General features: G+C 44.0%; 1 pseudogene; it reads left to right on the top strand.

Moving 5' to 3' along the window:
• Positions 1-950: 950 nt before the first annotated feature.
• LOC147884164 (uncharacterized) lies at positions 951-3,752 on the top strand (annotated as a pseudogene).
• Positions 3,753-8,070: the final 4,318 nt, after the last annotated feature.

Raw genomic sequence — 8,070 nt, 5'->3', positions numbered from 1 at the left:
TGAGGACAACTACTTGTCGTTACTAGAACAAATCAACATGCTACCTACAACTCATCAATTAAAAAAAAAATCACATGAAGTCGGGACAACACAAACTTTAAAAGCAAAGCTGATACACTCGAAGAGAAATACATAAGAGAACTAAACACAATCGACTCGAAATATGGATATAATAACCTCAGTGGAAATCCAACATCTACAAAAAAATTTAACTTTCTCAAAAATAGAGACATAATCTAGAATATTTAAGTAGAAGCCCATTTTCAATACATGTAAAGGACTTCCTATTTCAAACTATAGTTACATCATACTCTTGAAGGACTCTTAATTCATAACATATATTACTCATTTTTTTTGGTTTTCAAAGCATTACTACTTTTTTTCAATACACATAAAATAATTCATGTATAACCTGTATTAAAAAATGCTTACAAAAGCATCATGTTTTTCGTGCTATATAACTCCATTTATAACAATTCCAATAATAACCACTTTTAAGTATATTATATAAATTTTCATGTATTGTTACTCTTATAATAATATTATAGTGTATTTCAAAAAATTCTCCTGTTCTTCATATCATAATTAATTCTTCTCAAATTGCAAGTTTACATAAACTAAGTTCTAAATTCACTTTAACAATCAAGTCAAGATGGAAAATATTATTACGAAATAGCACTAAATTCATTCATATATATTCTAGCTCAATACAGCTACCTGCCCGAGCTACCTGCCCGGATCTAGTTTTCGCTTAGAACCGAGAATAAGGCTTCCACGTTTGGACGTGGCAGGGCAAAAAAAAGGGCAATGCTAAAAAAACCATTTTTGAGCTTTTGTATGCTTTTGGGTAAAAGCAACAAAAAGCGTGATCACTATAAAAAGCGTGATCACTATAAAACAGAAGATCATGAGGCGTACTGTGTCTCTTGTTCTGTGTGCTCTCAGAAGCCATGCCTTACGTCGAGCTCCCTCGGGACGACCTGTATCCCGCACAGGAGGACCTCGTCTACGAAGAACAGATCCTGCGAAACCCCTCCTCTTTGAAGCTATGGTGGCTTTACATCCGCGCTCGCCGCCACGCACCCTTATGGAAGCGCACCATCCTATACGAGAGAGCTTTGAAGGCTCTCCCCGGAAGCTACAAACTATGGCACGCCTATCTGCGAGAGCGGATGGAGCTCCTGCGAGAGCTTCCCATCATCAATCACTCTCAATTCGAAGCACTCAACAACACTTTCGAGAGGGCTCTCGTCACCATGCACAAAATGCCGCGCGTCTGGCTTATGTACCTCCAAATCCTCACTCAGCAACAGCTCATAACGCAGACCCGACGCAGCTTCGATCGCGCCATCCGTTCCTTGCCTGTAACGCAGCACGATCGATTATGGGAACCCTATCTCAAATTCGTGAGTCAGTGGGGCATTCCGATCGAAACTTCTCTGCGGGTTTACAGGAGGTACTTGAAGTTCGACCCATCTCGCGTCGAAGACTTTATCGAGTTTCTTTTGACGAAACAGCGTTGGCACGAAGCGGCACGGACGCTCGCAGAGGTTCTCAATGAAGAGGAGGGTCATTTCCAGTCCATCAGAGGCAGGACACGGCACGAGCTGTGGCTCGAGCTTTGCAACGTGCTCACCAAACACGCTCATGAAGTTTCTGGCCTCAAGGTTGATGCGATCATTCGAGAAGGGATCCGCAAGTTTACCGAGGAAGTGGGACGTCTGTGGACATCACTAGCCGATTATTACATTAAAAGGGGCTTGTTTGAAAAGGCCAGAGATATCTTCGAAGAAGGCATGACAAGCGTGATCACTGTCAGGGACTTCAGCATGATTTTTGATGCCTATATACAGTTTGAGGAGAGTATGCTCGCGGCAAAGATGGGAACTGTGGATGCCAGTGATGATGAGAACGAGAGAGAATTAACGAAAGGCAGTCAGACAAGTACGGGAACAGAGTTGGATGGGCGCAGCATCGCATCAACTGCGATTGATTTGCGACAACTTCCTCGATTCTGGTTATGTGATACCAACGACATCAACTTGCGGTTAGCTAGATTGGAATATCTAATGGAGAGGAGGCCAGAGCTCGTAAGCAGTGTCATTCTTAGACAAAATCCTCACAATGTGCACGAATGGCACAAACGAGCAAAGCTTTTCGCTGGAAATCCTTCTCGTCAGATTTTGATATATACCGAGGCTGTAAGGACAGTGAACCCTTCCAAAGCTATTGGAAAGCCGCACACCTTGTGGATAGCCTTTGCCCATTTGTATGAGAAGCACAACGATCTTTCGAATGCAAGAGTTATCTTTGAGAAAGCTGTGCAGGTGAAGTACAAGTCAGTTGACGATTTGGCAACAGTTTGGTGTGAGTGGGCGGAGACAGAGTGGCTGCATAAGAACTTCGACAGGGCACGGGCACTGATGCAAAGAGCCACAGCTGAGCCTTCTATTGCAGTAAAACGCAGAGTGCAAGCGGAAGGAGATGAGCCTGTTCAAATGAAACTTTACAGGTCTTTGAAAGTTTGGTCCTTTTACGTGGATCTGGAGGAAAGCTTGGGCTCATTGGAATCAACAAGAGGCATATATGAAAGGATAATCGACTTGAAGATGGCAACACCACAAATCATTATAAATTATGCTCTGTATCTCGAGGATCACAAATACTTTGAGGATGCGTTCAAGGTTTATGGGAGAGGAGTTCAAATTTTCAAGTATCCACATGTTCGAGACATTTGGGCCACTTATCTCTCAAAATTTGTGAAACGATATGGGGGAAAAAAGTTGGAGCGTGCTCGGGATTTGTTTGAACAAGCCGTGGAAAAGGCACCTGCAGAAGATGTGAAACCCTTATACTTGCAGTATGCGAAGCTTGAGGAGGATTATGGACTTGCAAGACATGCCATGGCTGTCTATGACCGTGCAACAAAGGCCGTCAAAGATGATGAAAAAATGTCCATTTATGAGATTTACATTTCTCGAGCTGCAGAGTTTTATGGTGTTCCAAAAACCCGATTCATTTATGAGCAAGCAATTGAATCGGGACTTCCTGACAAAGATGTGAAGACCATGTGCATGAAGTATGCTGAGCTTGAAAAGAACTTGATTGAAATAGACCGTGCTCGTGCTATCTATGTGCATGCCTCACAATTGGCAGATCCTCGGTCAGACACAGAATTTTGGGAGAAGTGGAAGGAGTTTGAGGTGCAACATGGAAATGAAGACACTTTCAGAGAAATGTTGCGCATCAAACGTAGTGTATCTGCTAGCTACAGTCACCTGCACTTCATTCTTCCGGAGTACCTTATGCAACAAAAGGATCAAGGCAAGGTGTCTTTGGAAGAGACTGTGGAGGATAATCTCAAGCGGCCTGGTGTACCTAAGGATGAGAGGGCTGTTCTAGAAAGACAGCTTGCACCAGCTGGTGCACCAATTAAAACTCCTAGGGATGGATTAAGAGCTCTGGGCTTTGTGAATGCTGGAGTGGAGATCCAAGGAAATGTCCAGCATGAGAGTGTTTGTTCCCACCATGCATTCAAGAATGCTGATGAGATTGAGCACCAAGAGGAAGAAGAGAGTGATGCAGAAGAAGAGACGGTGGAAGTCACACAGAAAGAAGTACCAGGTGTTGTGTTTGGAGAATTGGCAGCAGCAGCAAAAAAGCTCTTACAGCGTGGAGGAATCGTGAGAGAGAGAGAAGCCCAAGAGCCAATGGGTGCACAAGAACGAATAAAAAGGCAAAGGCGACAATGAGACACCAGTGCTTAAATTCTGGTTTGTTCCGAGCTGTTTTCAAAGGTTTCAGCGTGACATGCTTCAAAAAGAATTGTGGGAATGAGTGCGGATTGAGCTGCCTTTCAAATCCTCTCTCATAGAGGAGGTAACGTTTGCGGAATGGCTACCAGAGCTTCACAGTGCAGGGATTCAGATGTGTTAGTTCTTCCTCATAACCAGAATCATCTTCTTCCAGATTTCGTATGCTCCTCCTTGGCACAGCCAGTCTAATGCCAGCCACCGAAATGCTGCATGGATCCGCTTACAACTCCAAAGGGTGTGGGTTTTGTTCAGCCCGACGTTCGGTTCAGGGTATCAGTCTATATCACTCAAAAGTAATTACAACAGTCTTTAAGAGTACTGATCGTAATGTCCTCTGGATAAAGGACTTAATGTGGAAAATAGTTGACAAACATCACAGCTTGGCACATTTGGTAGGCTTACTGCAGTCACATCGGATCCCAATTTCAGCCATCCTTCCTGCTGTCTAGAACAAACTTGCTCATGCATTGTGGCGTTGGCCAAGATGACCTCGAGGCTATAATGCATCATTGCGCATGGTTCAGACACGCATCCTACAAGGCCCCTACAAGCATACAGTGGAGCCTACCCACTTAAGATGGCACTTCAAGGTGAATCATTGGCCCTTGTCCCACTTTCACACGATTAGCAAAACGATTATGTGTCTTTAGGTGCAAGTGCATGTTGTATTGAAAATTTCCATCACTAGATGCTCTCTCTTTAGTCCCAGGGGGGTGTATTGGGCATCTCTACTATATCAAGGAGACACCCTTTCCCCCAACCTATTGGACAGGCCTCCTACCAATAACGTACAAAAACTCATGTATCATTGATGAGGCTCGGCCCCACAACCCACAATTGTCCCTGTCATTACACTACAACAATGCTTGCCCATCACTTGTTGGCATTTAACTAGTAGTGTCTAGCACCAGCATGAAAGCTCAAGGCTCTTAAACCAAAACAAATATATTATCTTCAAAAATTTTCAAAGGAACTGAAAGTCTTCCGGCAGCAAGGATATCCATCAAAGGGTGCAATACTTGGCTGGACCTTTGGAAAACAGGTGACAGCAGGTGGAAGAACAGGGTGGAGCTCAAAGGGGGTTTTTCAGTTGACAGCTTCACAGATGGACTTGCTAGAAAGGAGGATGGGGCTATGGGCCGAAACATGCAAGATCACTAGGTGTCAATTTCACTCTCAAGCATTTTAGATGGGAGAACGGTAGCAGACTATCAAGGATCCCAAACTTTTCTAAAGATCTGAAGATACACTGCTTGCTCAACAAAAGGTGGAGGAGTGGGCAAGAAGATTTCAAGGTGAATGGAATGGGAAGTCACAAAAGATAACATGCTTACATGGCTAATTTGTCACAAGGCAGTGTGGACCAGTGAGAGATTGAGAAAATGTAGCATGATAGGGACACTATGACAGGATCTTTATCACATTTTTGTGAGATGCCGTTTTGCTCGAGGTACTTGGAGGAATACATGGGAATGAATAAAAGCCATTAGAGTTGACGGTCTCAATTAAAAAGAGTCCGTTTTGGGAGATATAGAAGATGCTGTGGTTAGAGCATATAGGGATGCAGTTATTTGGTCTTTATGGAGGGATCGCTCTTGTTAGTTTTTAACATAGAAAAGGTGCAGGTTATCTCCTTTTGCCGCAGCATTTTGCAACAGTTGACTTTCAATATCAGATTGGGTGACAAAAATAATGAGGCAGACAGTTTGTATCTAATCGTGTGCTTTGACAGGACTACCAGGAAAGCAGAGACAAGGTTTCCAAGATGGAGGAGCTACTTGAAGAGGACGACGACTTCCAGGAGGACTACTATACCACTACCAGAGGAAAGATAGAAGCAAGGAGCTACTGATCTCAGAGCTGGACAGGCTCAAGACTAATGAGTTTTTGCCGGGTCAAAAGAGCGTTGGACAGCAGAATGGACAGGGTCGCATCAAAAGAGCGTTTGACAGCAGAATCGACACTATGATACGCTGTTTTGAAACCAGGACAGTTTATATCCCAGATGAATCTTTCGATCCCAAGCTCAGACTTTCTGATTCATTGAAGCGGAGCAAACTATCAAGAAAGACAGTGAATTTGGGAATCAGTAGAGTGGAGGATAATGCCCAGCTGAGTGGGCCCTCTTTTTGAATACGGTTACGAGTAAATCCAAAATACAGAAGTAATCAATTTTTAGACGAGTTCAAAAACAAAGTTTCTCTTATTATTTGAGCTTTTCATTGCAGCAATAGAACCATCTCTTCTTTCACATTCCTCAAGTCAAACAACCAAAACCACCTGAAAAAAAGGCACAACCTAATACAAGTAGCATATTGGATAAAAAAGATCCCAAAAGAAAGAGCTGCACCACTGGATCAATCCATCCCCCAGAGCGAACCAAGAAATTATCATCTCTGTATGTAGCATTCAAAAGTGCACCAGCTGCACAACAGAAGATAAAGAGCACAGGCAGTAAACAAAAGTTCAGTCAGCACACAGCCATCAAAATGATCTTAGAAATTAAAAACTCCACTGTGAAAAAAAGGCTGCATTACCTAAAGAGGGCATGCTTGTGATGCTGGAGTACATCTAAAAAGAGCATTTGTGTGCAACAAGTAAAAGAATCTAAGGTAACAAGCATCATTTAAATATTTAAGCTATGCAGGATTGATGCGTACCTTTGCATTTGCAGCAATAGATTTAGTCGTTTTTGATCCTGCGTAACGTAATTCGCAGAATAAATATGCTGAATTGTGAATGTCATACGTGTATGTTGCTCTCTCAATTCTGTCGAATGTGATCATACTTTGGCGCTGAATTTAGGCTCGAATGTAAACAGCCCAAGAAGATTCCCATCGTTCTTCTTGAAGAGAGGAAGGTGGTACCACACATCATGAATGAGGTCATACACGAGGGGGGCACATGTAGGCGCAGTCATGCAGATGAGACTGCTATCAGTGATGAATATTGGGTCATAGTATTCGCAGAATCCCAGGAGCTTAGGAGTTATCGCTATTCCAAGCCAACTAGCCATTCGATTGCCCCACAAGTGCTGCAGCTCCCAGACTCCAAAACCTTCCAGCCCAACGACACACGAAACTAATAGGACTCGACCTCTGCATTTCGTGATAGTTGGTTGATTTTGGAGTTTAGCCTTTGGTCTTGCTGTCTCTAATTTGGTCCATTGATCCGTTTCCACACCGTAGGCAAAGAGCGTACCGTCCTTTGAATCATAAGAGAAAAAATTGCCGTCCTCAACACGGCCAAAACATCTTGCTGTAGAAATTGCCTTTGCAACCTTCCAAGAATTTGTCGCAGAAGCGTAGATCTCCAGGTGATGATAATGCTGGGCTACGTCCGTGAGGAGGACATGGTACGAATTTGAAGACGAATTGGAGAACAAGGCAACGGAAATCGACCGAATACTTTTCATTTTGAGCGGCGACGGTAATAGCTTGAAAGCGCCCGTAAAAACATTGAGCACAAATACGTTGTAATCAGGATCGGAGACGCAATTCGGTTTCTTGATCACAAAGCAGATCAACGCTTCAGAACCCGTGACGCGCCAAGACGACTTGTCGTGGTCAGCATCAACATCGTGCCCAAGGAAAGAGGAAAGGGGGCGTAGAGGGAGGGGAAGCCATCTCTTGAGAGAAGTGCTGTACGCAACCCAATTGCTACCTCGCCATGCCAAAGAACTCGTAGTCATGACCAGCCAAGATTCCAGCGAAGCATCAGAGCACGAGCATTCTTCCAGGAATGCAAGAGGGAGTTCCACGATTTGCAGAGCAATCGAAGCTGAACCAAATTTGAGACAGGAAGCCTCCCTAAAATTTTTGCAAGGAGGTGCAGAGGAAGGCCCATGTATGGCTCCTGATCCTCCCTGCGTGTAAAATGCAATTCGTCTTGCAAGTTGTTGGGCTCATCCTCCTCGCTGCCTGTAAACATCAATGCTCCTGCGCCATCCGAGGATTTTCTCCTCTTATCCATAGCTTCCCTCCCCTGCCTCGCTTTCTCAACGGACCCTTTTTTAAACTATCCGTCAGCAGCAGCCACGTCAGCACTGTCGTCCTAGTCAGTAGCTCAACTAGCCACGTCAGCATTGTCCTAGTCAGTAGCCAAGCTGACAAGTAGTTAGAGACCCGCTCTGCTAAACTTTCACCATAAGAGCACGGCCACATGCGCTGCTACTGAACCTCATAAAAACCAAGGTTATGGCAGTGAAATCTTGGCCACATATGTGTCAAAGAGCCCTCCTGTAAATGGATGCCTA

Source organism: Dipteris shenzhenensis, chromosome 27 (genome assembly GCF_047967505.1).
Source record: "Dipteris shenzhenensis isolate YYH24624 ecotype China chromosome 27, Dip_SZ_1.0, whole genome shotgun sequence".
NCBI lineage: Eukaryota > Viridiplantae > Streptophyta > Polypodiopsida > Gleicheniales > Dipteridaceae > Dipteris > Dipteris shenzhenensis.
The sequence above is the reverse complement of the archived record's forward strand: the minus strand, read 5'-3'. Positions and strand labels throughout refer to the sequence as shown.